Source organism: Hylobates moloch, unplaced genomic scaffold (assembly GCF_009828535.3).
Source record: "Hylobates moloch isolate HMO894 unplaced genomic scaffold, HMol_V3 SCAFFOLD_16, whole genome shotgun sequence".
NCBI classification, from domain to species: domain Eukaryota; kingdom Metazoa; phylum Chordata; class Mammalia; order Primates; family Hylobatidae; genus Hylobates; species Hylobates moloch.
The window spans coordinates 49,019,399-49,031,908 of NW_026652291.1; the positions used below are offsets into that span (position 1 = coordinate 49,019,399).

Genomic DNA, 12,510 nt, shown 5'->3' on the forward strand with positions numbered 1-12,510 from the left:
GTCTTCAAATATTTAATGCTACTCCCAAATCTATATTAATTCACTAAGTTGGGACTTTTAGAATTCAACATTTTTGCTTACCTCTTCAATTGCTGCATGAGAAAGCAAATTGACCATGCAGAATCCTTTCCATTACTTCGTGTGATTTTATAAAATAAATTATTTTAGTTATTTAAGCTTAAATAATTTTCAGTGGTAATTGCTTAACGCTGCCCACCAAGCTTGCTTTTTCCTACTCCTTTCATTGCTTCAAGGTACTCATTGAAGAGGATTTAAAATTATTGCTTAGAACGCTCTTTTCCTTAACCAAGAGTAAAGGGCATTATATATCCAACAGACTAACTCACCTTTTCCACTTAACTTTTCAGAAAAGTTGCCCCATGCTTAACAACTGCAAGCCACAGAATAAAGGGAGAAGCTTAGATATTGATGATGTCTTTGGGAATCAATGCAAGGGAGCTCAGGGGAAACTGGCAGAGGCACAACGCCGGAGGAAAAAGCCTTAGGAAAGTCAGAAAAGAGATGCTTTTCCTAAATTAGCCATAGCTGGCAGTGGAATAGGGACAGGGGCAATGGAAAACACCTGGATGGGTGGCCTAATGCCAAAGCCTGCAGCAGAGAGCTGCTCCCACCCACTGCCCAAACCGTGGGCATTCTCTTGCATAGACAACCAAAAATCAGAGATGGGAGCCTTTGCATTTGTCAGGATCGTGCACTAACGCTGATGAATTTCTTTTGTGATGAGTTAGGAAAGGAAGGAATAAAGGAGAAAGAGGGAGGAAGAAAGGAAGGAAGAATACCCAACATAGAAAAAACAAACACCAGCACTCAAAGGTAGCAGAAAGAAATGGCAACCTGCCTAGATTCTACATTTAATCACTTGACTTCTATACTTTTTCAACAAATAGATGGCAATGTGTATTACTTTCTTTTCATTTTTAGGGTTGAAAAATAAGAGACCATTGATTTCTTCTTTAGAAAATTTCTGGGAATAGAGTGGTAGGACACAGATGGTTTGGGACTCCCCTGCAAAGCACAGTAAGATAAAACTTGCCAAAGCTTTCTAAACTTGCCTCCTTGAAACAGACAAACCATTTCACGGCTGGTAGGAAGATGGTGGTGGCGACAGGAGCATAAGTACTTTACAAACAAAATTCTAGTGCAGAAATTACAGGCTGAATCTCTCCAAGGATCCATCTACCCCAATATGTATGTAGCTTCATAATATCTTCAAAGGAACTTGGAAGGTAAGTATAAAAGTTGGCTTCTCTAAAGTTGTTCTCATAGATTAGGAATGCTTCCCTGGGACAAGAATGCTATTTACCTCCAATATTCTTTTTTTTTTTTTTTTTTTTAGTAAAAAAAATCCTAATTTTTAGCTAGACATGTCATCTACTCAAAAGATATGCTGTTCAATCTCCCCTGCAGTTAGGCATAGCCAAATGATTACAGTCTGGCAAATGATATATAAAAAGAAATGTTGCATGCAACTTTTGGGAAGTGCCCTCAAAGGGAGAGGGTGCACTCTTCTTTTCTTGAACATGACTCCTGGGACTTGAGCAGCCACTGTGGAACACAACACAAATGATGGCAGGGCAGCAAGCTAGCATATCTAGTCCCTGATGACCATGGAGTGCTGTATCAGCCCTGGATTGCCTTCCCTTGACTTCATTTTTTTTAAAGTAAATGTTATAGTGCATATTTGAGATTTACAACATGATGTTATGGTCTTGACTACTATTATGTGTGAAAGAAAAATACTTCCATCTCGTTTAAGCCTTTGTTTGTTTAGGCCATGCTATTACATGCAGCCAAAGCTAATCTTAACAGATACAGCTCCTTTTTGTAGTTCATTACAGTTCTGTTATCTATTAAGTTACTAAAATTTTTTAAGGTGAGAAAAGCTGCAACGGATTTTCTCAGAGACCTAGAACTTAGAAACTTGTTGATATACTGAGATATAGCTAATAGCACCCCTTTTGTACAAAAACCTATAAAACAACAACAACAACAAAACACGCTTAAATTGAATGGCCAAAGAAACAAGGCATAAAAAATGAGAAAAAGCCTAAATAAAAGAAGTTTCCTGAGGGGGAAAATGATTTGACACTTTTAAATTCTTCTTTCTCCTCTCAGAAGTTCTCTAAAACGCAAACCCAGACTGACTTTCTGATGCTTGATAGTAAACATGGCACATTAACTCACCTTCAGCTTCTCAGCAATCGCTAGTGCTGGCACTAATTCTATTATTTCATGACTTTAAAAACCAGTTCAAGGCAGCAGCCATTTCCTATTTCACTAAGTGAATTGAAGCCCTCAGCTGGTGCATATCACACTGTAAGATGTGTGAAAAACTGATACCCACAACATAAATCACCATTCCTTTCTCTCCTGAGACCAGGAACATGATCCAATATCTACATAAGGGCTGTCAGAAACATATCAGTTCAGTGCAAGAAAAGTAATCTGACACCTCCTCCCAGACACAAAATGTTATTCTTCAAAACATTTTTTAAAAGCACTTTACACCTTTCTTCAAGCAGTTAACTGAAAGCAGTTAGCTAATTAACTGGCTAGTCCCTAACAGTGGACTCTTCAAAAGAAGTCCAACACAATTGTCAACATCGTTGACATTTCTTTAGAAAGATGATTTGTGTATAGTATATAATTTTCTAGCAAAGAGTCTTGGGGTCAGTCGACAGGATCTGTGAAACCTGGTTGACTCTTCTATAAGGCAAAGGGCATTTCATTCTGATCATGAGTAAGTAGTTCTAGGGTTGGAAGTAACAAGGGTGCTTTGGATGACTTATGCCATTTTGTGAGAATAAAAGTAGACTTGGGCTTAGATCCGGCAGGAAGTTAAAAAAAATAGCAGCTAATGTTTGGTTTTAAATTTGTGCTTATCTATCTTTTTCCAGATCTGTCATGGTGAATATATGGCACTTTATTCCTTTGAACGCCCCTGGAAAACATTGTTCATCTGGACTCCTGCTTACTGAGTCCAGATGTAATTTCAGGATACTTCTCAACACAGCATGCTAATTAGTTACTACCAAGTGATTGGCTTTGACATGTAAATTAATATTGGTTAGCTCTGCTCCGACACTTGAAAGTTTGGTGAAAGTTATTTTATCCAATGCAATTGGGCAGTGAGTCAAGGCCTTACTGTTGCATATGACTCTGCTGAAGCTCCAGTCATCGCACTGGCTTAAAACAGGGCCGTATTACTTCATGCATGATTTCCACTTTCAGTCTCTTTCAAGTGGAGTAAAAACCTAGAGACACCTGTAAAGCAACCTAAGTTCAGAATCCTTTTGAAGTTTTTATGATTTTCCCACAAGCTTTAACTTTACTTTGTCCATACCTAGTATATCTGCAATATTTTTTTAGAGCTCACCTTTATCAGGTTTTATGAAGGTATTCAACTTGGTTTTCATAAAAACAACTCTTTATCTTTGTGAGCTCACATTTCATCAGCTTATGTAATATTTAATAAAATTGCATAATTAAAATAACCAGGTGTGAACAGGTTTGGGAACTGTATTAGTCCATTCTCACACTGCTAATTAAGATATACCCAAGACTGGGTAATTTATAAAGGAAAGAGGTTTAATTGACTCACAGCTCAGCATGGCTCAGGAGGTCTCAGGAAACGTACAATCATGGTGTAAGGGGAAGCAAACGTCCTTCTTCACACAGTGGCAGCAAGGAGAAGTGCAGAGTGAAGCAGGGGGGTGGGGAAGAAGGGAAAAGCCCCTTATAAAACCATCATATCTCGTGAGAACTCACTGACTATCACGAGAACAGCATGAGGGTAACTGCCCTCATGATTCAATTACCTCCTGCTGGGTCCCTCCCACGGCACATGGACATTATGGGAACTACAGTTCAAGATGAGATTTAGGTGGGGAGACAGCCAAACCATATCAGAAACAATCCTAGCTGAATCTCAGGAGGCATACAGCAAACCAGGGGGAGCAGAACGCATGAGCGTAGGCACTGATGCTGAGCTTTCAGCTTGCCGGACCCTCAGTGGAAAATGTTCTACAGCTGGAAGGGAGTGTGGGTGGAGCCGCTGAGTCAGTTAAATGGAGGTCAGCTGGAGATGCCACTGCCAGGCAGAAGCTGCTAATTCTCACTACAGATAATACTATGAGTCATGAATGTGATGACATCATGAATGTAAGAATAAGCTTCATTGCTTTTTGTAAAATTGTGGTAAAATATGTTTATCATAAAAGTTACAATTTTAACCCTTTTTCAGTGTGTGACCCAGTAGCATTAAGTACAGTCACATTGCTGTGTAACCATCACGGCTATCCATTAGAACTTTCTCATCATCCCAAACTGATATTCTATCCCTCTTAAATGCTAACTCCCCATCCCCTCCTCCCACCAGCCCCTGGCAACCACCGTTCTACTTTTTATCTCTGTGAATTTGGTGATCCTGGGAACCTCATACAGGTGCAACATATATCTGTCCTTTTGTGTCTGACTTATTTCACTGAGCATTGTGTCTTCAAGGTTTACTCATGTTGTCTCACTGGCTTTTAGATGGCTTTCCCTAGACACTTTCCTCCTCAGACCATACCATCATAGCCCTGAGTCTGCCGTACACTCACGTGGTTGTCTTTTTTTGAGTTTGCCTTTCTTCCTTTAGCCTCCTGGACAGTGGCAGTCATCAGCCCCCCAAGTGTGAGTGCCAGTGCCTTTCTTGGAGCTGAAAGCCTTTCATGGTGGGCGTTTCATGAAGACCACCCCACAGGTCCCCAGACATGGTTTCTGGGCCTCATTTCGTCCTTCCCAAGGTTCCAGGATTTTCCAATGCCTATTAAATCTTCTGTAACAATCCATTCGAATACACAAGTTTGGCTATTCAAATTACTTTTTCCAAAAGTACTTTAAAATGCATTAAGTTATTAATTGCCTGCTGGCACTTTAATCAAATGGGAAAATTGACATAGCCAGAGGCATGTATTTTTGTGGAAAGAAAATTTATTTAAGAAGAAACAGCAGCTCTTACTGCTTAATTTAAACTGAGAAAACTGTGGAAAATCAACTGCTATGGAAAATTAATAAAACATTTCCAGCTGCAAACAGTGACTAATTGTACAAGATGAAGACTGCCCGGAATTAATAACTTGCAGTCTTCTGTGTGAAGAACCCCCCACCACTTCAATTTACTGGGAGATTAAATTATTTCTAAGTTTGCCATATTAAAACAGAACATGAAGAAAATGTTAGTGAACGCACATCTATTATTTACTGTCTGTGATATGGATATAATTATTTCCAAACAACTACAATGTGACGTGACCAGTAATATTTAAATGACTCTTTTAGCAAGAGAATCTACCGCAACATTTTTTTGCATGACGAAAAAAATTCTTCTTTTACTTCTAAAGTAATAAAATGATGCATAGTGGAGTTCTACAAATGGTGTGTCCCTGTCCCCAGCGGACTGAAATGTGCTCAGTGTCCCAGCTTATACTTTTTCTTCTCTGAATCAAGTATTTCTTCAGGGGAGCATGTGCAGAAGGAAATCTTAGCTACTCCTTCATGAGCCACGACCATAAATGGAAGCTGATTCCACTGCCCGCAGGAAACCAAGGTAGATGCTTAAAGGCTTCTCCTGGTGCCTGGTATGACCATGATCACATGTGCCTAACAGGAGATGCCTTAACGGGAGGCAGAAGGGAGGGCCAGACCTTTTTCCCAAGGAAATAGAATCATACACAGGGGACATACATCATCACAAGCCCCCTCAGCCTTATGAGTATGTCTCCAAGTTTGCTCAAGACATTGCATTGTCTCGTAGACCCCGGTTTCCTTGGCAATAACATGAAGATTCAACAACATAAACAAATCGTGTTTACTTTTCTGTCTTTGCAGCCAAGATGGGATTATTTTCTTGCCCCGGAAAGCCACCAGGAAGGTCTGTCCATTCTCCTAGTGCACTCAAACTCTCTGAGACCCTGAGAAGCAAGATGTTATAAGAGGACATCCTTCAAGAAGGAAAGGTCTGTTCGAGAGTGAGACATAAGAAAAAGAAATTCAGAAAGCTAAGAGCTCTGTTTGCTCAGGGTGATGGCATGCTTTAGGTTTGTTTAGTTTTTGTTCGTAAAATTTTAAGAATTAGAAAATCACTCCAGAAATCAAGAGGAAATGAGCTATTCTGATTGATGTGTTTGTAGAGGAGAGATATCAAAGATGGAGATTTTCTCAGCAGAGAGGCACTGCCTCCTTCGGCTGTTGATCCTTTAATGCACACACAGAGGGTACATTCAGCCTCTTGCTATTTGATATTGCTGGCAGGAAGGTCCGACTATTGGCCTAGAGAGAATAAAAGGCATGTTGTTTAAAAATGCAGAGGCTTAACCTGAAGCATAACTGGTTTGGGGCTTACCACAGAAGTTATCTGGACATATCATTTGATTTCCAGGTTTTAAATGTAATGCTAAACAAGATCTGGCCACACAGCCTTCCACTGTGTGACACAGAGCGACTTTATCTGCCACCAAATGCCATTCAGGCTTAATGCTGTAGAAGTGAGTTGTATAAATTGGGGCATTCTTTGAGGCCCTAAAGCATTAGTGCCTCTCAGAGGAGGAAAGATGAAGCCTGCTACCTCCTCCCTGTCACTCGGGGAAGAAACCTGTTAGGTTGTTCCTCTCTGTTTGAGTTCATTTTGGTTTTCCTTTTTTAGAAACACTTAAGGCTTGCTTTAGCAAGCTGAGCCTTATCCACAGGCCGCATGGGCAGCTGCAGATACCGCTGGATTTGAGGAGTCATTGGGAAGATTCCTTGACCTGGAAAGCCTCTCCTTCCTGCCGCAAATGCAAGACATCCTCGCAAAGTGAGAGACAGCGTGTCTTACATCTCATTTTGCAATAAGGCTCACAGTGCAAATACATAAGAGGAAATGAAGTGATTTGTGCTTTGCTAGAGGTGGTATCAAGCAGGATTTGAACCAACGATCAGTAGACCTTGAAGGGAAAGGGACAGTGGAAAAGGGCATTTGAAGGGAGAATGGGGAGATAGATCCCAAGGTCAGAGTGCCTTGGTCTAGATCAGCCCACACTGGTGAACAGACCTGTCCTCTCCCCTTCACACATCACTTCACATATGGAGTTTGTCCCAGCCTTGAATTGAAAGTGGACATTTAAAAAAATGCATCTTTCCTCTAAAGAGTGTCTACTACACAGTGTTTCTCTCTGAACCCCCTTCAGTCAGACCCTCTTATTCCTGTTGCTCCTTCAGAACTGCCTTTGTCAAGGTCATCATGACCTTCCTGTTGCCAAATCCAGTGGCAACTCCAGGTGCTCCTGTTACTTGCCTGACACAAACATCTGATCGCAAACATTTGATCTTTCTTTCCTTCTTGAAACGCTTTCTGTACTGGCTACCAGGAGGCTGCACTCTTCTCATTTTCCTGCTACCTCCTGACCACTCCTTAGTCTGCCTTTTTTTTTTTTTTTTTCTTTTTGAGACAGAGTCTCGCTCTGTCGCCCAGGCTGGAGTGCAGTGGCGTGATCTGGGCTCACTGCAAGCTCCGCTTCCCGGGTTCACACCATTCTCCTGCCTCAGCCTCCTGAGTAGCTGGGACTACAGGCACCCGCCACCTCGCCCGCCTAATTTTTTGTATTTTTAGTAGAGACAGGGTTTCACCGTGTTAGCCAGGATGGTCTCAATCTCCTGACCTCGTGATCCACCCGCCTTGGCCTCCCAAAGTGCTGGGATTACAGGCGTGAGCTACCGTGCCTGGCCTTTCCTTAGTCTACTTTTAACCACCTCATGTACAATATATTATTTGCTTTTCATCCCTTTCTCCACAATGATAATGCAACCCTATAAAGGTGGGGAGTTCTGTGTCTTGTTCATGCAATCCTCATACATGGTAAGCACTTATTAAATATTCATGCTATGTTGGAGGAATAAAATAGTTTAGAACACTCAGTTTAAAGCAATGTTGGAATGCTCCTTTTTACAAGGTATGTGAAATTAATACCGTGGAATTATATCTTGCATAGAGATTAGACTCTAAAGTTAGCTTTTAAGGAGTAATTCTCATACAGTCAAAAATCAGGCTTAAAAATCTCTTGAAAGGGGCCTTGCTCAATTCTGATTTACCAATTTCTGAATAAGGCCAACCTAGACAATCTCTCTTCTAGAATTGGAATAGGAATTGCTGTTTCTTCAATTGAGTACCAGATGAAGTTGTTGGCTTGAATTAAGAACCATGATGTACAAAAATATCTACCTAAAACATCAGCCTCTCACACTTGGTGTGGCAGCACTCACACTCTGGCCATCACAGGAAAGTAGGTTCCCTGCTTCAGTCTCCTGGTCACACGTACTCCATGGCTTGTGTGCCATGAGTTGCACGGTTACAGAAAATACCTGGCATTCTCAAACTCGCATTTCTCTCTGAGCGCTTGGAGTTGAATTCACCTGTGTTCAATTGCATATATAGACAACTCCACTGTGTGAAGATTTGCCAGTGTCTCTTAACCATGGCTGGACACTAGAATCATCTATGGAACTGTAAAAAATACACAAGACCCCACTCCAGGCTTACTCTATCAGAATCCCCAGGGATAAAGGCCACGTCTCTATATGTTTATTTCTTAAAGTTTGATAACAGAGTTTGATGCATAGGGAGAATCGAGAGTCACTGCTGGGGTATTAGATTCTGTTTTCATGATCACAGGTGGACTTGACATCGTTTGATTTTAATGATTTCTTGGTCCATCTTACGTCAGAGGGCATTCTTCTTTTAGAAAACGTAGTTCAAATTATTGCTCTATATAACTATGGGGTCCAGGTAGTGTATTTCTAGGCAAAATTAGAAAATAAGCATCTCCTGCCTGTTAGGATCCTTGTCCGTGATGTCGCCTCACTCCTACCCCATCAGTGCTTGAATACTGCCCATGGGCAGGGAGAGTCCCCTAAACCAAAGCATACTTCAGAAGTGTTCTCTTGAGCAAAACACTATGGATATTTCCTTCCCCTGCCTCTCCTCCAATTTCAACTTACCTTTTCCATTCTCATTTAGCTAATCAGAAATTAGTCTCATAAGCCAACCCTGTTATGGGCTAAATTGTGCCCCTCTGCAAGCTCACAGGTTGAAGCCCTAACTCACAGTACCTTAGAATGAGACTGGATCTGGAGGTAGGGTCTTTAAAGAGGTGATTAAGTTAAAATGAGGCCATTAGGGTGGGCCCTGTTACAATATGTCTCGTGTCATTATGAAAGGAAATGTAGACACGCAAAGAGACACCAGGAATGCACGCGCACAGAAAAAGACCTTGTGAGGTCACAGCAAGAAGGCAGCTACCTGCGAGCCAAGGAGAGAGACCACAGAAGAAACCAAACCAGCTGACACCTTGATCTTGGAATTCTAGCCTCCAGAACTGTCAGAAAATAAATTTCTGTCGTTTAAGCCACTCAGCCTGTTGCATTCTGTTATGGTATCCCTAGCAACCTAGTACACCTGTCAAGATATTAACTACTGATAAGTGAAGTCTTAAGTACAGACTGTTCGACTTATGATTTTTTGACTTCATAATGGTTTGAAAGCCAAACTCATTCAGTGGGAGCTCTAGGTTCCCATACAACCCTTCTGCTTTTCACTTCAATACAGTACTTAATAAATTGCATAAGATGTTCAACACTTTATTATAAAATAGGCTTTGTGTCGGATGATTTTGTCCATCTGTCAGTTAAAGTAAATATTCCAAGCACTTTTAAGGTAGGCTGGGCTAAGCTAGGATGTTCAGTAATTTAAGTGTATTAAATGCATTTTCCACTTCTGATATTTGCAACTTAGGATGAGTTTGTTGATACTTAACCCCATTGTAAGTTGAGCATCTGTATTTGTCTCTATAAATTATATTAAGAGGAAAAAACATCAGACAGACACTTTGGCCTCAAGAAGCTTGCCATGCATTGCCCCTGCAGGGGTACCTGCATTTTTATGGATTATTCTGGTTATTCTCCACTTGTCTTTCTAGAACCTCCCTCCATCCTACTCTGTCCTGCTCAGTGCCCCCAGAGCCTGACTCCAGTGGACTGAATCACCTGCGTTCTCTTGTCCTCTAACTTCGAGTTTGGTTTGGCCAATGAAAAGCACTAACAAGAAATTGGAGGCAGATGAGAGAATTAGGTTATTTGTTTCAGCCCCTCTCCAAGAAGGGCCAGGTTTTGTCAAGGGTTGGGTTCCTCCCTGGCTACAGCTTTCTCTAGCTTCTGTTATTTCTATTTCCCCTCCTTGTCCCTCCAGGCCTATAGGTGGTCATGGCTTCCTGCTACTCCTAGCCCTCAGGTACTCTCTCCTCTTGTTGATTTTCTTAATCCTGCCCACACCTCTAAAAATAATCTCTTATTTAAGCTCCTTTTGATTATACCTCTTTGAGGGTGCTGTGCTTCTTTTGTTAGAACACTGACTGATAGACAGGTAGAGGAGTATGTGAGAAAAACCAGCACTTTGGTGTCAGATAGCCCTGGATGTAAACACCAACCTCATCTGTGAATGGTTATGTAACTCTGAGCAAGTACTTTTATTTCTCTGATCCTCAGTTTCCCCATTTACGTAATGGAATAATACCACTTTTCTCACAGGGCTGCTGTGAAAATTTAAATAAGATAATACATAGTGCCTAGCAAATATCAGGTGCTCAAAACTGGTATTACGGAAGTAGTTGTAGCAAAGTCATGTGCTGCATAAGAACATTTCGGTCAGTGACACATTACGTATGTAGTGTTGGTCCCAGACAATTTTAATGGAGTTGTCCTAATGGGTGTGACATTTTATGTCATTTATACTATAGTTTTACTGTATCTTTTCTGTGTTTAGATACACAAATACTTACCATTGCATTGCAATTGCCTACAATATTCAGCACAGTAACACAGTAACATACTGTACAGGTTTGGAGCCTAGGGGCAATAGGCCATACCACATAGCCTAGGTGTGTAGGAGGCTATACCATGTAAGTTGGTGTAAGTACTCTCTATGATGTTCGCACAATAATGAAATGACCTAACAGCACTTTTCTCCAAGTGCATCCCCGTTGTTAAGGGATACATGACTGTAATTTTATAAGACACTCAGAAATATGAAGCTTAAGCCCAAAGGAATGACCTTCTCCTGAGAAGGTTTCAAGTGCCACAGTAATTTCAAAGAGGAAATTGAGGCCCTGGCAGGTCCACTGTGGTGGGCAGAATTCTAACATGGCCCCCAAGTTTCCCAGCCCCTGGTATGCACACACACGCACACACACACACACACACACTTTCTCTCAGGTTTTCTATCAGACACTCATACAGGTAGTATTATTTATTTATATATTTATTTACTTTTGAGACGGAGCCTCATGGTTCTCACTCTGTTGCCCAGGCCAGGGTACAGTGGCGCAATCTCGGCTCACTGCAACCTCCACCTCTCGGGTTCAAGCAATTCTCCTGCCTCACCCTCTCCAGTAGCTGGGATTGCAGGCATTCGCTACCACACCCTGCTAATTTTTGTATTTTTAGTAGAGATGGGGTTTTGCCATGTTGGCCAGGCTGGTCTCCAACCCCTGACCTCAGGTGATCTGCCCACCTCGGCCTCCCAAAGTGCTAGAATTACAGGTGTGAGCCACCACACCTGGCCTAATATAGATATTATTTTAAAGGGATTTTGTAGATATAATTAAGGTTCCATATCACATGACCTAAAGAGAAGAGGATTATCCAGGTGGGCCTTAACGAATCACCTGAGCCCTTTAAAAGCAGAGCATTTTCCCTGGTAGATCACAGAAGAGAAATTCAGAGTTGTGTTCCAGCTGTCCTGGAAGACAGAAAATATCCATGGTGTGAACAACCTGTGGGGGGCCACATGGCAAGGAACTGTGGGCACCATCTAGTTGTTGAGAGTGGTCCCCAGCCATCAGCTAGCAGGAAAATGGAGACTTCAATTCTGCAACTGCAAGGAGATGAATTCTTCCAACAATCAGTGAGCTTGGAGGGGACTCCAAGACCTGGATAAGAGCTGCAGCCTTAGCTGACACTAAGATTTCTGCCCAGTGGACCCTGACCTGCAGAAACTATGAGATGACAAATTTGTTATGTTGTAAACCGCTAAGTTAGTGGTAATTCATTTTACAGTAATAGAAAACTAATTCATTTCCCAACCACTATGCCAGCAAGCTTCTATTCTCACTATAAAAAAGATGCATCTGGCCCCAACTCAGTCACAGAATTGCTCCATTCCCCAGTTTTCCCATCAGCAATTGACACATCCCCACCCCTGCCTACATTTCCAGCTCACTTATCTTGAATGTTCACTCTCCAGGAAGAAAGTTTCAAACAACGTTAAATAATAACAACCACACATCAAGCTTCGGCCCGTGCTGGGAAACAAAATAGTCTGCACAGCTATTGGCCAAAGGGATAAACAAGTGAAGAGAAACAACACAGAAGGATAGTTTCTGATTGCAAGTGAAATTTTTAGTAGACTTGCTTAATTTC

General features: G+C 41.5%; 1 long non-coding RNA gene across 1 annotated transcript in view; it reads right to left on the minus strand.

Moving 5' to 3' along the window:
* The window catches only part of LOC116484753 (uncharacterized), a 38,842-nt gene extending 34,017 nt beyond the window's left edge, over positions 1-4,825 (minus strand). The window contains exon 1 of the long non-coding RNA XR_004252658.1: positions 4,623-4,825. This is a non-coding gene — a long non-coding RNA (uncharacterized LOC116484753). The remainder of the gene's footprint in view (positions 1-4,622) is intronic.
* Between the last annotated feature and the right edge of the window lie 7,685 nt (positions 4,826-12,510).